At 46.2% G+C, this 22,899-nt stretch overlaps 1 pseudogene; it reads right to left on the bottom strand.

The window, feature by feature from the left end:
• Positions 1–1,192: 1,192 nt before the first annotated feature.
• Positions 1,193–18,623, bottom strand: LOC148114405 (uncharacterized; annotated as a pseudogene).
• Between the last annotated feature and the right edge of the window lie 4,276 nt (positions 18,624–22,899).

Genomic DNA, 22,899 nt, shown 5'->3' with positions numbered 1-22,899 from the left:
CCCCTATCCCTATGGTTCCTGGGACAGTCCCTCTTTAAGTGGTTCCTTGATCCACAAGAGTAACATTCTGAGGTGTCCCTGGCCCTATCTTGGAAATCCACCCTTTTTGTGGGTCAAGGATCCCTCCTGGACAGTTGGCGGTCCCTCCTCAGGGTGTCCTCTGCAACGAGCTGACTGGTTAGTGTGCCTAGTGTTAGGTATTGCAAGCTGAGGCTATTTAGTTGGGTTATGAAGTTGTCCCAACTGCTATCGAGAGAGTTTATGATTATGCTTATCATGTTCTCTTCAGTGATGATTTCCCCCCTCTGCATGAGCTCTGCCCTTGTAGCATTTATCTTTAAAATGTGCTCACTCATGGGGACTCCCGCCTTGTGTTTGGTGGAATGAAACTCCCTAGATATTCTAGTGGTTGTGGCTCTACTCTGGCTGTAAAACAGATTACATAGATTTTGCATAACATCATAAACAGTCAGATTGTCTTCAATAGACGGATACATAGCAGATGGAATGGAGGTTAACATGATACAAAATGCCCTGTGATGAATACAGTCAGTCTCCAGTGACCAGGGCTTTTGAGGAGGTCTGTTGGCTAAAAACAGTGCATTCTCTCTCATGAGAGCAATTCTCAATTGCTGACTCCATTCTATAACATTACCCCCATCTAACTGTAACTTTGGCAAATTGGCATAATTTGCCCCAGAAATGTTAGTAAGGTTACTTACTGGGGGGAGCTGTCCATGGTCCAGACTGTGATTGAACTCACAATAAGGCTTTGGGATGTCTGTGATCATTCTGTACTTGCTTGGATCTATGTAGCTTGCTTCTCTTGTTACAGGAAGGTAGTGGGCATGCGCGAAGCTCATTCCGCGCTAGAGTCCATCGGGTGAGGTTCCTGCTGTTGGAACTCCCAGGCCTAGGCCCAGGCCTGCCGGTGGGAGGCTGGACCCACCCCCGGTGGGTCCGAAGGTTCCTCCTGAAGGTGGACACCACTGCTGGATGGCTGGATCCCCAGTGAAGAAGGGAAGAAGGTGAGGAGGCGACGCGGTCGTAAGTCAAGGACTTCCACGGGTCGGCGGCGCAGCAGCAGCGGAGGTCGTAGGTTGAGGATTCCCTGCACTCAGCGGCTAGTGGTGATGGTGGCGGCGGCGGCGGCGGATCCTCCCTCGTGGTCGCTGGTCCCTGGTCGCATGGATCAGCCTGGTTGAGGTCGTGGCACGGGTGAGTGGCCGGTTTTTCTCTTTTCCCTCAGGCCTCGCGTAGTTGGTGTAGCGGGTGGTGAGTTTGAGTCCTGCGGTTGATTCTTCCTGCAGGTGGGCAGTTTCTTGCGCCGGTTGTTGGTGTGCGCGGTGTCTCTAGTTGGCTGTGACTCGGTTGCCTGGTCGTCGTTGGTTGTCCTGGCCTTTTTGTGTCTTCCAGGATTTTTTTCTGATTTTTTCTTAGTTATTGTAGTTTCTTCGTGGTCGCTTTCAGAGTTGGATTTTTCGTAGTCGCTTTCTGTGTCCCCCTCGTCTGTTTCGGGGTTCAGGCATTTTCACGCCAAGGGATTCAAACCCTGGCTTCCCATTGGCTGGTGCTTGTCCAAGATGGCCGCCGGGAAGAGGGCATGAAAGTGGATTTGGCCAGCTCGGGATCATCGGGTTGGGGTGGCTTACCCTTTTCTGCTTGCTTTTCTCCCTCGGTGCTCTTTGGGGCCTCAATCGCTGCTTCTTGCTGCTCGAAGAGGCTTTGAAGGTCCGCGATGAGGTTTTCTTTGTCGCTGCTTGCCTCCATCAGTTTCAGGATGGAGAGTTTGAATTTATTCATTTTCTGTGCTGTTTCTTCTTCCGGGGCGGTGATTTCCTTGGATGGCCCCTCTTCATCTGATTGTGAGTCCAGGCTGGAGTCCTGCTCGCTTCCAGCTTCTGTCTCCTCCATGGCTGTGGCTTTGGTTGCAAGTTTCTCAGCCATCTTCTTGGTAAGAGCTCTGGTCTGTGCTCTGTCTGCTTCTTCAGGGTAGGTGTTGGGTTCAGTCATTATCTGGAGTTATGGGCAACCACCCTCTGCTACCATTTTGTTAAAGATGGATCTAGCCCAATAACTCAAAGACAAATTTCAATTCTTTTCTGTATCTTTATTGTAGGTTTATTGGCACTAAAGGTCACTGACCTTGTACCTTTCTCTTTCAGGTATACATCTGGAATGAATTGTGGACCTCGTGGTTGGAGCTATTATACCCAGGAGGACGGGCAAGGAGGTAAGGAGTGGTTACAGGGGATTATGGGATATATGGTCAGTTAACCCTTGCAGGGCCGGGTGATCAGGGAGGTAGTTAGACATTTACCATGACAGGGAGCTTGCGGGTTTTCCCCACGCAAAAGACAGTCCGGGCCCCTCCGCCACCTAAGGTCTCCCCACACGTCCAATCAGGCCCCGCCCGGAACAGAAGCTCTCTTCCCAATCTCCTCCGCACAGCTGCAGGGCCCCTCGGCCTTGACCTTCTAGGGAGCCTTTTGTTTTGGCTACATGTCTTCTTCTCTCTACACTATCCCCCCTCCCAACTCCCCTGGAGCCTGAAATCTCAAAGGCTTCCAGGTCTCACAGCTTCCCACCTGACAATAAGCCAGCTTTCTCCCCGATTATTAACCTGGTTTCTGCTCCATTCCCATTTGGTTTCCTCCTAGGAAAGGAAAAGACAGCTAGTGGTCCTCACATCCATTGTGCAGTTACACAATTTATACTGACTCTACCCAACCCTACTTTACCCATTCCTTCTTTACCCAACTCAATCCTAAGAAACTCTATCCTAACATAACTCAACCCAACCCTACTCAACTCAATTCTCTTCTATCTATCCAACTTAACCCAACCCTATTCCACTCAATCCAACCCTGCTCTACTCAATCCTACTCTACCCAGCCCTACTCCAACCATTCCTTCTTTACCCAACTCAATCCTAAGAAACTCTACCCCAACATAACTCAACTCAACCCTACTCAATACAACCTAACCCTACTCAACTCAATTCTCTTCTATTCTATCTGCCCAACTTAACCCATTACTATTCCACTCGACCCAACCCTGCTCTATTCAATCCTACTCTACCCAACCCTACTCTAACCATTCCTACTCTATCCAACACAACACAACCCTAATCAATGCAATTGAACCTTACACAAAAACAACTAATACCTACTCAACTCAGCCCTACTCAACCCTACTGAACTCAATTCTATTCAGCTCAACCCAACTTAACCCTACTCAACTCTAGTCTATCAAACCCAGATCTTCTCAACACACAGCATCCTTTAATCCAGCAAACTCCCTTGCCCCAAACTCCACCATCTATCATCCTCAGCTTGGAGAAAGCATCCCTGACCTGCCAGTTTAAAAGGAAGGCGCACCACAGATCCCCCCTGCGAACCCCATAGGCACTTCCTACACCCAAAATACTCTCCCCCAGAGGAGCAAGTTACCTTCTTTCGCATTCTTAAAGAGGCTGAGGATACATCCCATGGTAACCACAATTCTCAGGCAGTTACCCCAATACAGTGAATTGGCTTCCTTCAGACCAAAAAGCTCTTCAGAAACCTTCAGGCTGACCCTTCCAGTCCCTCCCCCTTTTTTTAATGGGGAGGAGGGTTGAGGGGAAAGAGGGAGGGGTCAAAAGCTCTCTGCCTCTGGTTCTTAAAGAGACTTTCTCTTTGGGACTCGGAGTAGGTTTAAAAAACCACCTGCTTTCCATCAGAGTTAAGATGGAACAAACCAGGATAGCGGGCAAGAAAGGGATTCCCAAGGGGGAAGCAGGTGGGAAAACCTCCCCTTGCAGTTAAACTTTCATTAATGCTGCTTTCATAATATCTTGGGGTGATATGGACTTAAAGGGTGCTGGCTGGAGGAATCTGGGGGTTGAAGTCCTTCTCTCTTAAAGCTGTCAAGAATCTTAAGTGAAACATGTCCAATCCTAGGATCTTTTTTGCCAGGGTTGTTAAACGAATCACCACCATTTTTAATTGTTTCATTATCCGGGTCGCCAGCTCTCTGCGCGGGCCCAAAGGAGGGACATTGGCGAGTCTCGTAACTCTCACTCGGCTCAGCTTCTTGAATTTTCACACGAGGGAGGGGGATCAGAAGACGGTGAGATTTATTTTTATTTTTTATTTTTTTTATTTGATTTATATGCTGCCCTTCTCCGGAGACTCAGGGCGGCTTACAATGCGTTAAGCAATAGCCTTCATACTTTTGTATATTTATACAAAGTCAGCTTATTGCCCCCACAATCTGGGTCCTCATTTAACCTACCTTAGAAAGGACGGAAGGCTGAGTCAACCTTGAGCCTGGCGAGATTTGAACCTGCAGTAATTGCAGGCAGCTGGTGTTAATAACAGTGCTTTAGTCTGCTGCGCCACCAGGCTCATTTTATAACATTATAAAAGAAAAATCCAGAAATTATGGGTGCTCCATCACTGGAGAGTATTAAAAAGAGATTGAACAGCTGTTTGCCCATGATGGTATATAAGATCTCCTGATCGAGCAGGGGGTTGGACTAGATGACCTACGAGGTCCCTTCCAGTTTGGTAATTCTGATGCACAAAATACGCACCCATTGTCATGTGACGACAAAAGGATCCAGACCCATCACAGACCCAAAATACAGGCAGTCCTTGCCTCACGACCACAGCTGACCCCAAAATTTCTGTCGTTAAGTGAGACATTGGTTAAGTGAATTTTAGCCCCATTTTGCGACCTATCCTGCCACTGTCGTTACGCAAATCACGGCCACCTTCAGCTACTCACCTGGTTGTTAGGTGAAAACGGCCTCCTGATTTTGTCAGAAGGTCGCAAATGGGGGATCGCATGACCTTGGGATGTTGCCACCATCGTACATACGAGTCAGTGGCCAGGCCTCCCGGTTTCGATCGTGGGGAATGTTTGGCATTTTTTGACACCGTCTTAACCCCACATGGCCAGGAAGCGAAATCTTGTGGTTTTGTTTTTTTTCCCCACGTCACAGGAGTTAGGGGCAGGGGTAACTGCCTGTGAGGGTGGGGTCTGAGAGTGAGTACAGAGGAGAAAGGTAGCTAGTTATAATCATATAACTATAAACCAAAAATAGCAATAATATATTCAGGGTTAGTGCACTTGAGACTGTGATTTTATTCTATTTCAAAATGACCGGTTTAGTTCAGTGTAATACTTGTTTTGCAGCTGTCTTCCTCAGTACTCTTTTCAAATTTGGGAACTGTTCCCTTTGTAAACAAATTAGTGGTCTACTTGGACAGATTACCTATCTAGAATCACTAATCTGTGCTCTCCAAGCCCAATTCAGCCATTCCACTCTATTGAGCTTGTCAAGGGTAAATGCCTTAACCATGCCAGGGGTCAGCTATAGTGCAGCAGTGCAGGGGTTAATCCAAACTCCCACCTGTCCAGCTCCTCCCACTGACCCCTCCTTACCTAAGTCTCCGCCTTCTCCGCCGGGTATAAAAGGTGGGCACACTCTTCCTTGCTCCTCAGACCCAGATGTTGCAAGTGTTGTTGAGATGAACCTGTGAATAAAAGAGATTTAATTAATCTACTGACTCATGTCTTGTTGTTGGGCCTGATCCATGAATCCTCGTAACAGAGCTGCCGCACCATCAGTCCCCTCCATCACAAAGATCCTGCCGGAGAAGGGCAGTATGGACAACTGTGGGAGCTGGCAGGGCGAGAGCTGTGAACCATGAAACACAAAACTTTTGCTGCGTCCCAGCATAGCAGATACAGGGCTCTTGCTGACCTTGATGGGGACAATGAAGTGACAGGTCAAGGTAGTTGTGATACTGATAACTCAAATAAGCAGGGGGATGGTGGTCCGAGATGAAGAACTTAATTTGGAAAGGGGAAAGTGTGAACCAGGTATTTACACATCGGTCACACAAGAAGAGCACGGTATCCAAAAAGAGAAGCCACCTTCTGGTTGGGGATTCAATTGTAAGGGATGTAAATTTAGGAAAAGATTTGGAGGTTTTGAAAGAGGTCAGGTGTCTGCCAGGTGCTACTGCCAGCAGAGACAAGAGGCGTATTCTTAAAATACCTGGATAGCCCTTAAAAGAGCCTGGATAGCTCTGCAGACAGAGGCACTGTAATTTAACACCAGCCATCTGCAATTACTGTAAGTTCGAATCTCACCAGGCTCAAGGTTGACTCAGCCTTCCATCCTTTCTAAGGTAGGTAAAATGAGGACCCAGTTTGTGAGGGCAATAAGCTGATTTTGTATATATACAAAAGTAGCAAGGCTATTGCTTAACGCACTGTAAGTCTCCGGAGAAGGGCGGCATATAAATCAAATTTTAAAAAAAAGTCAATAATGCCAGTAAGGACTGTGATGTTTATTTTATTTTATTTTATTTATTTATTTATTTATTTATTTATTTATTTATTTATTTATTTATTTATTTATTGCGATTTATATGTTGATGCTATTATACATCTTGGCACAAATGATCTGCCCCAAAAGGATGTACTTTCTATGCAGAATGATTTCCAGAGCTTGGGGTATGAACTTAGTAGTATAGGTTGTAGGCTTATCTTTTCAGAGGTTTTACTGGTATACAACGAACAAAAAGGGAAAGGCCAACATGTAGCGGAGGTTAATGTGTGGCTAAAGGAGTGGTGTAGAAGGGAAGGTGTGGAAATTGGGATCGTAGAAACACCCAGGAGCATAGAAGAGTCCAAAGGCAGATGCATGAATAAATGTGATAAATGTATTTATTCATATAACAAAACATATTAACTATGTACAAAGGCTGTCTTAATATCCATTAGGGTAGGGGGCACACAGCGTGTGTGACTACCCTTATCAAAGATCATGTCTCATGGAGAACAAACGTAAAAGAGAGCAAGGTGGAAAGGTTAGAGGGGGTTTTATACTCAGTGTAAGCCCCTCCTCTCCACATAGGGATGGGGGCACTTTCTGCCTCCACTAGTGTCTGTATGATATATGTGCCAATGGCTTGCAAATACTTGACAGAAGGCTTTGGTTTTATGATGTCTGCAACTGGTCCAATGAAGAACTGTACAAAAGAGATGGATTGCACCCATCAAAGAAAGGGCCTGAGTTACTTAGCAATAAATTTACAGATTTTCTGGATAAGCATTTAAACTGAACAGCGGGGACAGAGAATTAATTGATACAGAACATTTCTGTCCCCAGCAATCCAAAATTAATAGGGCTATCAGTGCATGTAGCATAGATGCCTGTGCGAGTAAGATTATCACCCCTGCTGTCAACCAAAAGCAAGCAGTTAATAGCGAGTGTCATACCACGTGCATTAATCAAACAGGTGGCACGAAAGCAGGGGCAGTCAGGCTCAACACAGGTTATGTAGAAAGTCAACACAGGGTCAATCAAAATGGACTCAAAGGTCTATACACCGATGCACAGAGTATGAGGAATAAACAGGGTGAATTAGAAATTCAATAAATGAGGACAGATATGATATTGTTGCCATTACGGAAACTTGGTGGGATGAAACAACTAAAGGGATATAAATTATTTAAAAGAAATAAACCAAATAAAAGAGGAGGTGGAGTTGCACTATATATAAGAAATAACTACATCTCTACAGAAATAGAGCACAACAATGATGAAAATTATCTTGAATGCATTTGGGTCAATATTAAAGGGGGCGTGGGAAATGACATTGCCATAGGTCTATACCAGTGGTGAAATCTAAAATTTGTTACTACCGGTTCTGTAGGCGTGGCTTAATGGGGGGGGGGTAATGTGACTGGGTGGGTGTGGCCAATTATTTTTTTAACTTTTAAAACCATTTTTTCTACCACCTCTTCAGCGAAGAGGTTGTAAAAAAATGCTTTTTTTTTTTATGTACTTGGTAGTAGTACATTATGTCATTATGTTATTAAGACCAGCTGCCTGCAATTACTGCAGGTTCGAATCTCACCAGGCTCAAGGTTGACTCAGCCTTCCATCCTTTCTAAGGTAGGTAAAATGAGGACCCAGATTGTGGAGGCAATAAGCTGACTTCGTATAAACATACAAAAGGATGAAGGCTATTGCTTAGCGCATTGTAAGCCGCCCTGAGTCTCCGGAGAAGGGCGGCATATAAATCAAAATTTTAAAAAAAAATTAAAAAAAAACAAAAACTGGGAGATAAACTCTGCACCAAGTGGAAGATCCAACAGGTTCCTGACAAACCTAGCAGACAACTTTGTTTCCCAAAAAACGGAGAAGGGAACAAGGGGATCAGCCATATTGGATTTAATTCTCACTAACGGAGATGAAATGATAGAAGGTGTTGAAGCTACAGGAACCTTGGGGACAAGTGATCACGCAATATTGGAATTCAACATTATGCAAGCACAAGTAATAGAACAAAGTCAAACTAGACCGTTGTAAGTCAAGGACTGACACTCGGCACCTTCGAAGGCCCTCCCCCCTCCTGCAAAGGACAGAGAGACGGAGTCCGGGTGTAGCAAAAGTGAATATATTATTTATTAAGTGAAAGCATACTTTGTGTAGAAAAATCAGGGAGTAAAATCTTTGCATCCTAACAGCTGTATCAGCTACGGGAAACTGGTCATCTATACAAAAATGGGTGGGGTGGAAACTGAGGCAGGGGGAGGGTGGTCTGGGCTGGACGTCACCCCACCGGTCACTACATGATCAGCTCCTGGAAGACAGAAGGGGAAGAAGAAAAGCATCAGGTCTAGGAACTGGGGAGGGTGGAGGGGTGGAGTTGTCACAGACATTTCGTGACCCAGCTAGGCAACATCATCAGTGCTGCAAGGAAGGAGGAGGAAGAGAAAGAAGGACCGTTGGGTCTTTGGACCTCTCTGAGCTGGAAGGTTTTAATGCAGACGTCTCATGACCCAACTAGGGAACATCTTCAGTGCTACAAGGGGGATGGGGTTTGGGAGGAGGAGGAGGAGGTGGAGGAAGAGGAAGAGGAGGAGGAAGAAGAGGAGGAGGAGGAGGAGGAGTGTGGGGTCTTTGTTGCTCTCTGAGCTGGCTGTTTTTTGTGCAGATGTCTCAGGACAAAGCTAGGAAACATTATCAGTGCTAGAAGGGACTAAATATATACAGACACCCAACCCAGTTCCCTTCTAGTACTGATGATGTTACCTACTTGGGTCATGAAACGTCTGCAAGAAATACTCACCAAGCTCAGAAAGCACCAAGGAACCCCCCCCCCCAAATCCTCCTCTTCCTCTTCTTCCTCCCCTCCTGTTCCTCCTCCTCCCCACAAACTCCAGCCCCTTCTAGCACTGTTGCTAGTTATATTCTATAATCTATAAGAATATAAAATATTATACATACTATACTACTGAGTTTCTCCCAAAAATAAGGCATCCCCTGATAAGAAGCCCAATCAGGATTTTGAGCACATGCACTAAAATAAGCCCCCCCCCCATGAAAATAAGCCCTCCCCGAAAATATTTAACTGCATGTGCATCCAGTCCCCACCATTTCCTCTGGTTGGGATTAAGGAGGAAAAGCTGGAAATCAGGTAAGGCGACAAGTGCCCCAAAATAATAAGACCTCCCCAAAAATAAGGCCAAGCGCTTATTTTGGGGTTCAAAAAAAATATAAGGCAGGGTCTTATTTTGGGGGAAGCACAGTATATACTACACTATACTAATACACTATAATATAATATAAGGTAAAGTATTTTTCCACTTGCATTTTTTACCTGCTTTCGAACTGCTAAGTTGGCAGAAGTTGTGACAGGTAATGGGAGCTGACCCCGTTACGCAGCACTAGGGAATCGAACCACTGAACTGCCAACCTTTCGATCGACAAGCTCAGCATCTTAGCCACTGAGCCACCGTGTCCCTTTCATAATATAATATATAATATAGTAATGCTATTCTATTGTATTCTATTCATTTCTATCATTTCTATAGGTAGTGGTGGAAATAGGACCACAATTGACCCCAAAATTCTTGTCGCTAAGCGAGATGTTTGTTAAGTGAGTTTTGTCCCATTTTACAACCTTCCTTGCCTGCAGTTAAGTGCAGTCGTTAAGTTAGTCACACGGTTCTTAAGTGAACATGGCGTCCGCCTTCACCTTGTTGGTCAAAAGGTCACAAAAGGGAGATCATGTGACCCCTGCCCCCTGGGATGCTGCGACTGTCATAAATACGAGTGAGTTGCCAAACATCCGAGTTTTGGTCTCATGACGGTGGGGACTCTCTGTTGGTCATGAGTGGGGAAAACAGTCCTAAGTCCCTTTCTTCCATGCCGTTCAAACTTGGAACGGACATTAACTGAACCGACATAAGTCGAGAACTGCCCATATAAGACTCCCTAGGGATATAGTCTGGGAACTGCTGGGACGGAGCCTTGTAAATTCTCTCCCTCTCAACCAAACTCTCAAAACCTGGCACTCCCTCCTCTGGAATGCAGCCCCTCCCTCCCTCCCTCCCTCTTTTCCTGCTGGGAATCCAGGCTACCTTCCACCACAGCAGAGGAGGGACGGCTGCTGCCCTCAAGCACTCACCATTATGGCACTGATGATGTCGTTGTTGTTGTTTCGGAGGGCTCGGATGGCTTTTGGCCGGGAGACATTGGCCTGAGCCATGACCAATTCAATATCCCTCACCTCCAGACCCGTTTCGTCCACCTGGGAAGGGAGGGAGGAAGGAAATACAGAAATAAATGCAGGCAGGAAAGAAAGGAAGGAAGGAAGGAAGGAAGGAAGGAAGGAAGGAAGGAAGAAAGAAAGAAAGAAAGAAAGAAAGAAAGAAAGAAAGAAAGAAAGAAAGAAAGAAAGAAAGAAAGAAAGAAAGAAAGAAAGAAAGAAGAGGGACCATCATGTAAGGTGGACTTCAAGAGGTGAATCCAAATCCCAGATCCCACCTCAACCTCTGGCTGACTTTCCAGCAAACCATAATAATAATTATAGTAACAATGGAGTAAGGTTCCAGTAGACCTACCCCACCATGGGATGACTTCTCCAACACTTTATGGTGTCCCAGCAACCTGAAATCCAAGCTTAGCATCTTTAGAAAGAACATGGAGCTGGCTTAAGAAGTTACCAAGAGATCGTCCCTCAAGAGGTTGGCATGGACTTGTGGCCTTAGAAAGGACCCCCAAAGCTCAGATGAGGGATGGTATGAAGTCTCCTATCTTGGGCAGAAGGTTGGACTAGACGTCCCCCCCCCAGCCCTAGGAATTTTGGGTCCTTCTATGTAGAGTAGTCCCTACGTATCTGAGAGACACCTGACCACAGCATTTAGGTTGGAGATGCCACCAATATTGGCATCATCCATAGTGGACAACTCATCTGGTCCTAGAGATGGAGGAGACCAGAGAAGAGTCCCCATTCTCGGTCCAAGCAAGATATTATAGGCAAGAATTGTGCTCCATGGGTTAATAGCCTGGCTCCCGAGAAGTCTACTCCCCTTGGACCTCCTAGGAGGTGGACCTCCAAGGAGAACATCATGAAGGTACTCATTCCTCTTGGGCTTCCCTCCTTTCCACCCCCACCTCCAGCTCAAGTCTGGAGAAGGTTGACATCTGGGTCTCCTTACCTCCTCCTCTTCTTCACTCTCCTTGATGATGGTGAAGACTGAACCAGATTCATTGATCAAAGTTGAGTGATCCATAGGAACTTTGAACTTCTCCGCCGCCTCTTTGTAGACCTGTTGGGAGAGGTTTTCCACCTGCAGCAGAAAACAACGGAGGGATTTTAGATCTTTCTCCATTCTGGAGGAGAAGGAGACCTGGCTTTGGCTTGTCTTCAGAAGAAGACACCCAATAAGACATTCTCCAACGAGTCCCAGATGGTTGGCCTAGAAGACCCTTCCATGTTCTACCAAGAGGCCAGGTCCTTCAACCAGGAATTTGAGAGCACCACTTCCCTAAACCTCCATTTCCAATCTGAATTCTCCCACTGAGGTGAGAAGAAGACAATCTCTTGGTCTCTCCAGTCAAGAAAGGCAGATGCCAATCTATCACAACATAGGAAGTCCTCAATGTACAACCATTCGTTTAGCAACCAAAGGTAGAAGAGCAATGAAAAAGTGAGCTAAGACCATATTTTTCCACGCTTATGACCGTTGCGGCATTCCCGTAATCCAAATTCAGACAACTTGGCAACGGACTCGTGTTTATGGCGGTTGCGGTGACCCCCGGGGGTTGCCTGAACCCCCATTGGAGACCTTTCGGACAGCAGAGTCAATGGGGAAGCCGGATTCGCTTAAGGACCATTGTGACTCTCTCTCTTTTTTTTTAATTGAAAAGTTTTTTATTTTATAAACAAACAAACATACAATATATAATCAATCAGTCAATATATCATCTGAATACATCTTTTTTCCATCTTACTCCTCCAATACTCATCATATCTAATATTATCATTTCATTTATTATTACATTTCCCCCACTTTTACTTTTCTGTTAAAACATTTATCTATTCAACACTTTTATCCCAACCCAACCTTTGTCCCTCCCTCCCCACCCCACCCCCCGACTTCCAAGAGCGAAAACAGGGTATAACATTTAACAAACAAAAGCTAAAATATACTAACTACAAAATTCAAAACTCCCACACACTCTTTAACTCCCCTTACTCAAATTCATTAACCTCCCTTTTATAAATTCTCAAAATTAATTGAATTAAATTCATTCTTCCTAAATATAAAGACCTTTTTCTTGATGTGTAATCCAATAATTTAACAATATTACAAACATTAAAAATCATGGATAAGCTTCATTTCCACACCCTCAAACACCATTCTTTTTCAGCATTACTCCCTAATAAAATTCTAAATTTAACATTTATCCTCTTTAATCCTGCATAAAATTGGACATTTTAAAACCTTAAACATTTCCTCTCGTATACCTTTTAAGATACTATAATCTTATGTTAAACATTTTAAAAATCTCTTAATACATCAATGAAACATTCTTAATTCATTTCACAAGATATAAATTTCAAAACCTGCAGGAAGATATCCTTCAAATTTTCAATTAACCATTTTAATACCTCCATAACTTTTAAGAAGCCATCGTTTTTATATCCAAAACTAATTGTAAGAAAACACTTCCTTTATATCATTGTCTTAGAATAACCTTTAAAAATACCAATTTAATTAAGATTTTCAATTTATTACAAAAATCCTCCTCCCAAAAAGACTTAATCTTCTATTCTTGCCTTCTTTCTATATTTTTTCCAGTCCTTCTTCTTCAATAATTCTTTCAACATTGCTCCTCCCCCTAGTTTTATTTTCGAAAATTTTTAGATTTTGATTTGAGGTTGATGTATGTTGAAAGCTCGCTCTCTTCTTGAAATCATTTTCTCTGGTTTAGAACCCCCATTTCGACTCTTCTTACTTGTATGCTCAATCAGTTCATTCCTTTGTCTATAAAGCCAAGAATTGTTGCCATAAAGTTTATCAGTTTGCAATAAAGAGTCTACTTGTTGCTTTTCTATTAATTGAGTGGAAGCGTCTGCCAAGACCTGTGTTTCAATTGTGCCAAGCTCCATTTCAATCTTGACAGCCTCTTTGTCCTCCCGAATCAAAATCCTCTGATTAATTTCCTCCTGTTTGTTACTTGCAGGTTTTTGGTTTTTTTTTTGTTCTCCCGATTTGCTCTGCCAGCACCCAAAGTCCAAATTCTTTAAATCCTTAAAATTGCGTTGCTGGTGTGGACGCGATGCCTTCGTCTGCATGAAGCAGACTCGTCCCGGATTCGGAGCAATGAAGGGCTTACAGGGAGCTCACCCTGCAACCCCCAGGCTTAAAAAAAAAACCTGGGGGTCTAGGGGAGCTCTACCCAGACCCTTCAGCTCTTCTCTCTCCCTTTTTCCCAGGGGGAGATTTTCAAGCCGCTGAACAGCCGGTTTTCGCTGTTCTAGCGGCTAATTAAATCACAGGGCTGGAGCTCCTAAAAGAGTGTCCGTTCGGTGATCATGGAGCCACCGGAAGTCCCATTGTGACTCTCTCTTAACAACTGCAGTGACTGGCGCAATATCTGAGGCAACGGTTGTCTCACTTCCCAATGGAAGTTTTGGGCTCAGTTGTAGGCATAAGTTGAGGACTACTGGTGTTAAAAATGAGAATGTCCGTCCAGTCAGTCAGTCAGTCAGTCTCTCTCTCCCTCCCTCCCTCTCTCTCACCTGCTCTCTCCCTCCCTCGCTTCCCTTTCCCCTTTCCTGCCTTCCCTCTCATCCACTTTCCTTCCTTCCTCCCTTTCTCCTCCCTTTCTTTTTCCCCTCTTTCGTTTTCCCCTCCCCTTCTCCTTGCAGCCTTCCCTCCCTCTCCTCCTTCCTCCTTCCTCCTCTCCCTCTCCCTCCCTCCTTGCTTCCTTCTCACCCTATCCTTCCTCCCTCCCTCTGTCTCTCTCTCCTTCCTTTCTCTCCTCCCTCCCTTTCATTCTTTCTTGCTTTTGTCCCTCCTCGCTCCCTCGCTCCGTTCTTCCTTCTTTTCCATTTTTCCTCCCTCCCTTCCTCCCTCCCACCCTCTTCAGTTATCCAATAGAATCTTTCCAAGCTCTTTCCTCCCTTCCTCCCTCCCACTATTTCTCCTTCCCCTTCCCTATCTCCTTCCTTCCTTCCATCCATCCATCCTTCTCCTCTCCTTCCTACTTCCTTCTTTCATTTCTTTCTCCTCCCTTCCTCCCTCCCTCCCTAATCCTATATCTCCTTCCTTGTTTCATTCCTTCCTGCTTCCCTTTCACCTTCATTTCCTCCATCAATCCTTCTCTCCTTCCTTCCTTCCCCCCTTTGCTTCATTACTCCTTCCTTCCTTCCACTCCTTCCTTCCCTCCCTTATCCTATCTCTCCTTCCTTCTTTTGTTCCTTTCTCCTTCCCTTTCTCTCTTCCTTTGTCCCTTCTTCCTTGCCATTCCCCCTTCTTTTCCCTTCCTTCCCTCCCTTCCTTCCCTCCCTCCCTCCCTCCCTCCCTCCCTTCCTTCCTTCCTTCCCCTTCCTACCTTTCATCATTCTTCCTCCCTTCCTTCTTTCCACCCATCGACCTATCTCTCTTTCCTCCCTCCCTCCCTCCCTCTTCAGTCATCAAAGACTTCCCCCTCCCCCAGATCCTCTTCCCTCTTTCCAGATCACCAGACAATGTAGGAGTCAGAAGCTGGACTTTTGAAGGCATCCGGATTGGTGATGGCAAGCAAGATATTCCTGGATTTACGGATGGTTATCCTGGTCACGCCGTGGATCTGCTGCAGACCCAGCTTGGACATGGCCTGGGGGCAAAGAAGGCCACCACACACAGCCCATCAGCATCATGTTGATGGGCTCTCAACCACACCACGGAGAGAGGAACTCACAACACCCTCAAAAGCCACAGAAGGAAACTAATGAGGCCTCTTGTAGGTCAACCAAAGAGCTGGTTGAAGAACAAGGAGAAGGAGGGACCTTCTCCCATCCAAAGCTACAGTTGAGGTCCTGTAGACCAACCCCTTGCTTCCACGGAAGGCCATCTTGAGGTTCGGTCTTCTTCAAGACATGGTGGACCATGAACTCTGGCAAATTCTGGAGACCACAAGATGTTTCTGGTATGAACCATGCAGAAGTCTTCTTCTGACCTCTTGAGAGAACTTAACTTCTCAGTCCAGAACCAAAGAAAGGGCAAGAGAGATATTTACACCCCAAAAATTGGAGTTGTTCCTAGGCGCTCTGTGGCTGATGCTTACTACAATGAGTGGAAGACTTTCACCTTGCCAGCCCTTTGAGGTAGACCAGATCAGGAAACTAGCAAACTCTAGATAAACACTCTTAATAAAAGTGGCGAGTTCTAGTGTCAGGCACGAAAGAGAGTTGCGTGGCTTTGAGCCAATCAACAGGAGACGGTGAATTATAGTTCCACCTTAAGTATGAAAGGATGTTGGTTGATTTTGATTCAATCACCAGGAGACCATGAGTTCTAGTTCCACTTAAGCAAGAAATCTAGCTGGGTGATTTTGGGCCAGTCCCTCTCTGAAAGCCCAACCTACCTTGCAGGATTGTTGTTTTGGAGAAAATAGGAGGAAGGATGTATGCTGGATAGGTTCACCGCCTTGAGTGATTTGTGAGAAAGGAAGGAAGGAGGGAGGGAGGAAGAAAGGGAGGGAGGGAGGGAAGGAAGGATGGAAGGGGGAGGGGAGGGAAGGAGGGAGGGGAAGTGGGAGGGGAGGAGGGAGGGAGGAGGGCAGGGAGGGAGGGAAAGAGGGAAGGAAAGGAGGAAAAAGGAAGGGAGTGTTGTGGAAGGGAGGAAAGAAAGGAGGGAGGAAGGGAATTACCTTTCGAGCTTTTTTCTCGCTCCGGCTTAGTTTCGGTTTCCTAATGGCCTCCTCGTCAGTCCCCAGGGAATGCATCAGCTGGGTCTGCAAAAAAAACCAAATCCCTTTACTCATCCCTTACTACTAAGCGGATCCCTTTGGGTGAAAAAGAGTTTTTATGCTCTCCCCAAAACTTCTCTTTACCTTCCCGAAAAGGCACATAGCTGGCCTCGATTAACGTCCGAGATCGTTTTTGAAAAGGTCTTTTGTTTATTTATTTTATTGTGCATCTTCCCATCAACCCTCCCGTCTTTGCAATTGTGGGTCGTGTGACGTTGGGCCAATCACCAGGCGACAGGGAGTTCTAGTCCCGCAAGCTGAGTGACTTTGAGCCTCTCTGTCTCAGCCCAGCCCACCTCAGGTGCCACTGACTAGGGAATTCTGGGAATTGAAGTCCACCCATTTCGGTCTGCGAGGGCCACACCTGCACCGAGTGAGCTGTCCGTGGTTCTTCAAAGTTCGGCTCTTCCCATTCCGGGAGAGATCCTTCGTTGCTTTCAGAATCGTTGGAAGATCCTGCAGAAAGATATTTTAGGGTATTCTAACGGAGGTCTCCTTTTCCAACTGCTGTAAACTGCTGTATTTCAGCCATGGCTGCAATCGTTAAGCGACTGCTGTTGTCATTAAGCCATTGCTGCGGTCATTAAGTGACTCTTGCACTCGTTAAGCCACTCCTGTGGTCGTTTAGCAAACACAGCAGTCATTAAGCGAACCCACTGGTTGATATGAGGCAGGATTGACTGAAAACGTCAATTTCAGCAAAAACATTGTAAATCAGGGTTTAGTGATCAGGGAAAGATGCAAACGGTCATAAAAGCAGATCAGCTACTGACTGTCCAAAATGGTGATATGTGACCACAGAGACTTTAAGAGGTTTGGAGGTTTGGAAGCAGGTCCAATTCTAACTTTGAAACGGTCATTAAGTGAGTGGTCTTCGACTTATGACCACAATCACGTCCGTTTCTGTTACTACACAAGACAGTTGTTAAGTGAATTTGGTTCCATTTTACAACCTTCCCTGCCACTCTTCTTAAGAGAACCATTGCAGTTGTTCAGTGAGTAACACGGTCGTTAAGCAAATCCAGTTTCGGCATTGTCGGAAGGTCGCAAAAGGGGGTTGTGTGACCTGCGGGACGCTGCGACCATCATAAATATGAGCCAATTTCGATCACGTGACCACAGGGTGTTGAATATGAGAATCAGTCCCAAACTCCCTTCGGTCACTAAACAAACAGTCGTAAATTGAGAACCATCCGTAATTGTTGAATGGGGAGAAAACGGGAGATCTTACCTTCCGCCGGAGGTTTGCGGGTAACACTCCAGATCTGCAGTTCGGTTCCTCCCTCCCCATCTGGGTGGAGCAGAGGAGATTCTTGGGGCAACTGAGCTGAGGCATCGAGCAGGGCCCCATTGTCTTCTGCAAGGATGTTCTCTGGGGTTTTGCTCAGTGCCAGGAAAGACTGAGAGTCAGGTTTTGCCTTGGAAAATGCCAGCATAGCACGGTCCTCGCTGTTGCCCAGGTCAAAAGTTGACGCTCCCTCCACTTCGACTTCTGACTCCAGACAGGCAGTGAGATAGTCTTGGGTTGTCTCGGAACCTGCTCGGATAACGTCTTGTTCCGAAAGAGGCCAGGAGGGATCGGTCTGCTCGGCCTCCTGTGAGAGACCCTGCAAGGCATAGTCAGCTGTCACAGCCAGAGAAATCGGCGTGGTGGGCTGGACTTCTCCACTCGGCCTCGAGGTGGAGGAGAGGCTTTCCGAGCCTTCTGTGGGGGGAGAGAGAGGAGGGGGGGAAGCAGAAGTCAAACAGTCCACCTGGCAAGAGACACCGACGGATTTAAGCAATTTAAGAGGCTGGGAGGCCTTCATACTACTACTACTACTACTCTTCCTCCCTGCAAGCCCCTCCCCCTTCTAGCACTGATGATGTTCCCTAGTTGGGTCATGAGACGTCTGCAAGAAAATACTGAAGCTCAGAGAGCACCAAGGACTGCCCAGTCCTTCCTTCCTTCCTTCCTTCCTTCCTTCCTTCCTTCCTTCCTTCCTTCCTTCCTTCCTTCCTTCCTTCCTTCCTTCCTTCCTTTTCTTCTTCCTCCTCCTCCTCCTCCTCACAGCCACATTGAGAGCTGTCAATCTTTTTTTCTTAAATAATTTTTATTGCGTATTTTACACAATACCAAAAGAAGTCAAGTGACAAAAACAAAAACACACGAACATCAGACATTAAAATACAAGACTAACAATCTTATTTTACGAAGTTTTCTCTCTGGTAATGCTAAACTTCAAACTAGGGCATATAAAACCTTTGCCAGACCTACCCTTGAATATTGCTCACCTGCCTGGAACCCTGACTGTGTTTCAGACATCCGTTCATTAGAGAGGGTCCGGAGGTATTTCACTAGAAGAGCCCTCAAATCCTCTGCTCGAAATAAAATTCCCTAACCCACCAGGCTTTAATTTAGACAGGTTAAATAGAAAGAAGAGAGAGAGAAAAGAGAGAGAAAGACAGAGAAAGTGAAAGAAAAGAAAAGAGAGAGAATGAAGAGACAGAGAGAGAGAAAGAGAAAAAGAGAAAGAGAAAGAGAGAGAAAAAGAAGAGGGAGGGAGAGGACACAGAGAGAGATGGAGAGAGAGAAAGAAAAAGAGGAAAAAGAGAAAGAAAGAAGAAAGAAAGAGAAAAAGAAGAGAGGAGACAGACAGACAGACAAAGAGAGAGAAAGAGAGAGAGAGAGAGAAAGAGAGAGGAGAAAAACAGGGAGAAAGAGAGAGAAAGAAAAGAAAGAAAGAAAGAAAGAAAGAAAGAAAGAAAGAAAGAAAGAAAGAAAGAAAGAAAGAAAGAAAGAAAGAAAGAAAGAAAGAAAAGAGAGTGGGAGACAAAGATAGAGGGTGTTCTTATGATGCGCTGACCCTCCCTCATTTAGGGATGATGGGCTTTGAAATTAGAGCTGCCCCCCCCCACTTGGGACCCCCTAGTAAGGAAGGCCCCCTCCCCATCTGTCTTGTGAAGGTTCAAAACCAGAGAAATGGGTTTCCTTCACCCTTGTGGGAACCATCCTGCCTGATTTTCCCCAGGACTCTTGGAAAAGGTGATGCAAGCCTCGACTTATGACTGTTCCTTTAGTGACCGACGTTGCAACCCTTACTCACAGGCTGTGGTGTCCCCGTGTTCAAAATTCGGATGCTCTTTGTGATGGGCACAGATAAATAGAAAGAAGCGGATGGATAAGTGGACAGAGGGATAGATCGGATGGATGGAAGGAAAGAGAGAGATGGCTGGATATTAATTTATGTTATTAAAGTGATTAGACTATAAAGTCCTGATTTATTACTTTTATAAGTTATTCGAGGAAGCAAACATACGCATAATATTCCTTTATTCAACCACCCAATTTTTCCCACAACCAAGTTAAGGAACCCTGATTTACTAAGTAAGCCACCATCAGCCAGCTTTGGCCACCCATTAAGCTCTGACTCCCTCCAGATGTTCAGCTTGCTAGTGCAAAGAATTCTGGGAATTGAGTTCCATGCGCCTCTATACACACACACAGAGGTGTGGCTTGTTGTGGGTGTCTTTGCAACAAACCATCATTTACACTCCAAGAAGGGAACCTGTGCCACCAGCTGCTCTCAGGGTCCCAAGTAAAAACCAAACTCCGAGGCTTGAAATTCCCCAAAGCTAACTTTTCTTGGAGGCCTCATGTTGGCACAGCTGGGAAAAGCGGGATTTTCCCCACCCCAAAGACAGTCCGGGCCCCTCCGCCACCTAAGGTCTCCCACACGTCCAATCAGGCCCCGCCCGGAACAGAAGCTCTCTTCCCAATCTCCTCCGCACAGCTGCAGGGCCCTCGGCCTTGACCTTCTAGGGAGAATTTTGTTTTGGCTACGTGTCTTCTTCCCTCTACACTCCCCCCCCCCCAACTCCCCTGGAGCCTCAAATCTCCAAGGCTTCCAGGTCTCACAGCTTCCCACCTGACAATAAACCAGCTTTCTCCCCGATTATTAACCTGGTTTCTGCTCCATTCCCATTTGGTTTCCTCCTAGGAAAGGAGAAGACGGCTAGCGGTCCTCACATCCATTGTGCAGTTACACAATTAATACTGACTCTACCCAACCCTACTCTACCCATTCCTTCTTTACCCAACTCAATCCTAAGAAACTCTACCCCAACATAACTCAACCCAACCCTACTCAACTCAATTCTCTTCTATCTATCCAACTTAACCCAACCTTATTCCACTCAACCCAACCCTGCTCTACTCAATCCTACTCTACCCAGCCCTACTCCAACCATTCCTACTCCATCCAACTGAACCCTACCAAGCCAACACTACTCAACCCAAACCCTAATTAGTAACAGTAACAGAGTTGGAAGGGCCCTTGGAGGTCATCTAGTCCAACCCCCTTGGTCACACAGAAGACCTATACCAGGGATTCGAACCGGTGACCTTTTGGATTCATAAGCTCAGCATCTTAGTCACTGAGCCACTTAGGGAGCCGCAATTCAACCTTACTCAAAAAAAACCTAATACCTACTCAACTCAACCCTACTCAACCCTACTCAATTCAATTCTATTCAGCTCAACCCAACTTAAAGCTACTCCACTCTAGTCGGTCAAACCCAGACCTTCTCAACACACAGCGTCCTTCTTTAATCCAACAAACCACCATGCCCCAGACTCCACCACCCGTCATCCTCAGCTGGAGAAGCACCCCTGGCCTGCCAGTTTAAAAGGAAGGTGCACCACAATCCCCCCTGCAAAGCCCACATGCACCCCCCCCACCTAAAATACCCCCTCCCAGAGGGTCCAGTTTTACCTTCTTTCGCGTTCCAGAAGCGGTTGAGGATAGACCCCATTGTAGCCAGGATTCTCAGGCAGGTATCCGGATCCAGTGAATTGGCTTCCTTCGGACCAGAAAGCTCTTCAGAAACCCTCACGCTTACCTTTCCAGCCCCTCCCTTTTTTAAATGTGGGGGGGGGGAGGATTGAGGGGAAAGAGGGAGGGGTCAAAAGCTCTCTGTCCTGGTTCTTAAAGAGACTGCCCTTCTTGGACATTAAGCCTGTCCCAAACTCACCGCTGGGGTCCTACTAACTAGGAGTAGCCCTGCTCACCCCAAAGCCCCAGGGGAGAGGAAGGGGGATGGACAGGGTAAGGGGGAGACTACCCCCCCATTGGCTGGCTTACAAGACATGGTAGATGGGCTCAGTGGTGGGATTCAAATGATTTAACAACCGCTTCTCTGCCCCAATGATTTCTTCCAACAACCAGTTTGCCAAACTGCTCAGAAAATCCCACCACTGGATGGGCTACATTTCCAGAAATCAACCTCAATATTTCACTTTTAATGTTAAGGATGATGGGACTCGGAGTAGGTTTAAAAAACCACCTGTTAAGTTGGAACAAACCAGGATAGCGGGCAAGAAAGGGATTCCCAAGGGGGAAGGCGGCTGAGAAATCCTCCCTTGCAGTTAAACTTTTATTAATGTTGCCATTGATGTGATATGGATTTAAAGTGTGCTGGCTGGGGATTCTGGGAGTTGTAGTGCTCTCCTCTGAAAGCATCCTGACCGGGGGATTCTGGGAGTTGTAGTGCTCCCCTCTGAAAGCATCCTGAGTAAGGGATTCTGGGAGTTGTAGTTCTCCCCTCTTAAAGCATCCTGAGTAAGGGATTCTGGGAGTTGTAGTGCTTCCATCTTAAAGCATCCCAGCTGGAGGATTCTGGGAGTTGTAGTAGTCCTCTCTTAAAGCATCCTGACTGGGGGATTCTGGGAGTTGTAGTGCTTCCCTCTGAAAGCATCCCAGCTGGAGGATTTTGGGAGTTGAAGTCCTCCCCTCTTAAAGCTGTCAAGAATGTGAAGTGAGACAAATGCAATTCATTATTTATTTATTTATTTATTTATTTATTTATTTATTTATTTAATCATATTTTTATGCCGCCCTTCTCCCGAAGGACGTGGGGTGGCTCACAAAGATAAAAACCACAGAACAATGAGTTAATGGGTTAATTTAAGTTAATTAAAATAATCCAATTAAAACCCTTAGAGAACTAAAAACTCTCAGCAGATCAGCCGATTTGTTGGAAGAGCCATGTCTTCAGGTCCCTGCGGAAAGAGCGGAGGTCGGGGGCCGTCCGGAGCCCCGTGGGTAACCCATTCCAGAGGATCGGTGCGCCCACAGAGAACGCCCTCATCCTGGGCGCCATCAGCCGACATTGCCAGGCCGATGGCACCCGGAGGAGGCAGCCCTATGCGAGCGCACTGGACGGCGGGAGGCCGGCAGAAGCTGCTCCTGCAAGTACCCCGGGCCCATGCCATGAACGGCTATTATAGGAAAGTACCAGCACCTTGAAGTGGATCCGGAGGACCACTGGTAACCAGTGCAGCTCATGTAGGAGAGGAGTAACACGGGAGTAACTGGAAGCTCCCATAACAACCTGCGCGGTTGCATTAGTCAATGCGGACTAGTCAATCCAATTCTGACCGGACACAGGTGAGTCTTATATCAAGACCTACCTAGTGGCGATAAAAGTGGCGAAATCTAACCATTTTCCCACTCTTATCGCATCTGCAGAGAACCGCCCAGCCGCCCTGTTTAGGGTGACCCACTCCCTTCTTCGGGGGGGAGTGCGGGAAGATCCCTTGC

This window comes from Pantherophis guttatus, chromosome 4 (genome assembly GCF_059756535.1).
Source record: "Pantherophis guttatus breed Tessera chromosome 4, ASM5975653v1, whole genome shotgun sequence".
Taxonomy (NCBI): Eukaryota; Metazoa; Chordata; class Lepidosauria; order Squamata; family Colubridae; genus Pantherophis; species Pantherophis guttatus.
The sequence above is the reverse complement of the archived record's forward strand: the minus strand, read 5'-3'. Positions and strand labels throughout refer to the sequence as shown.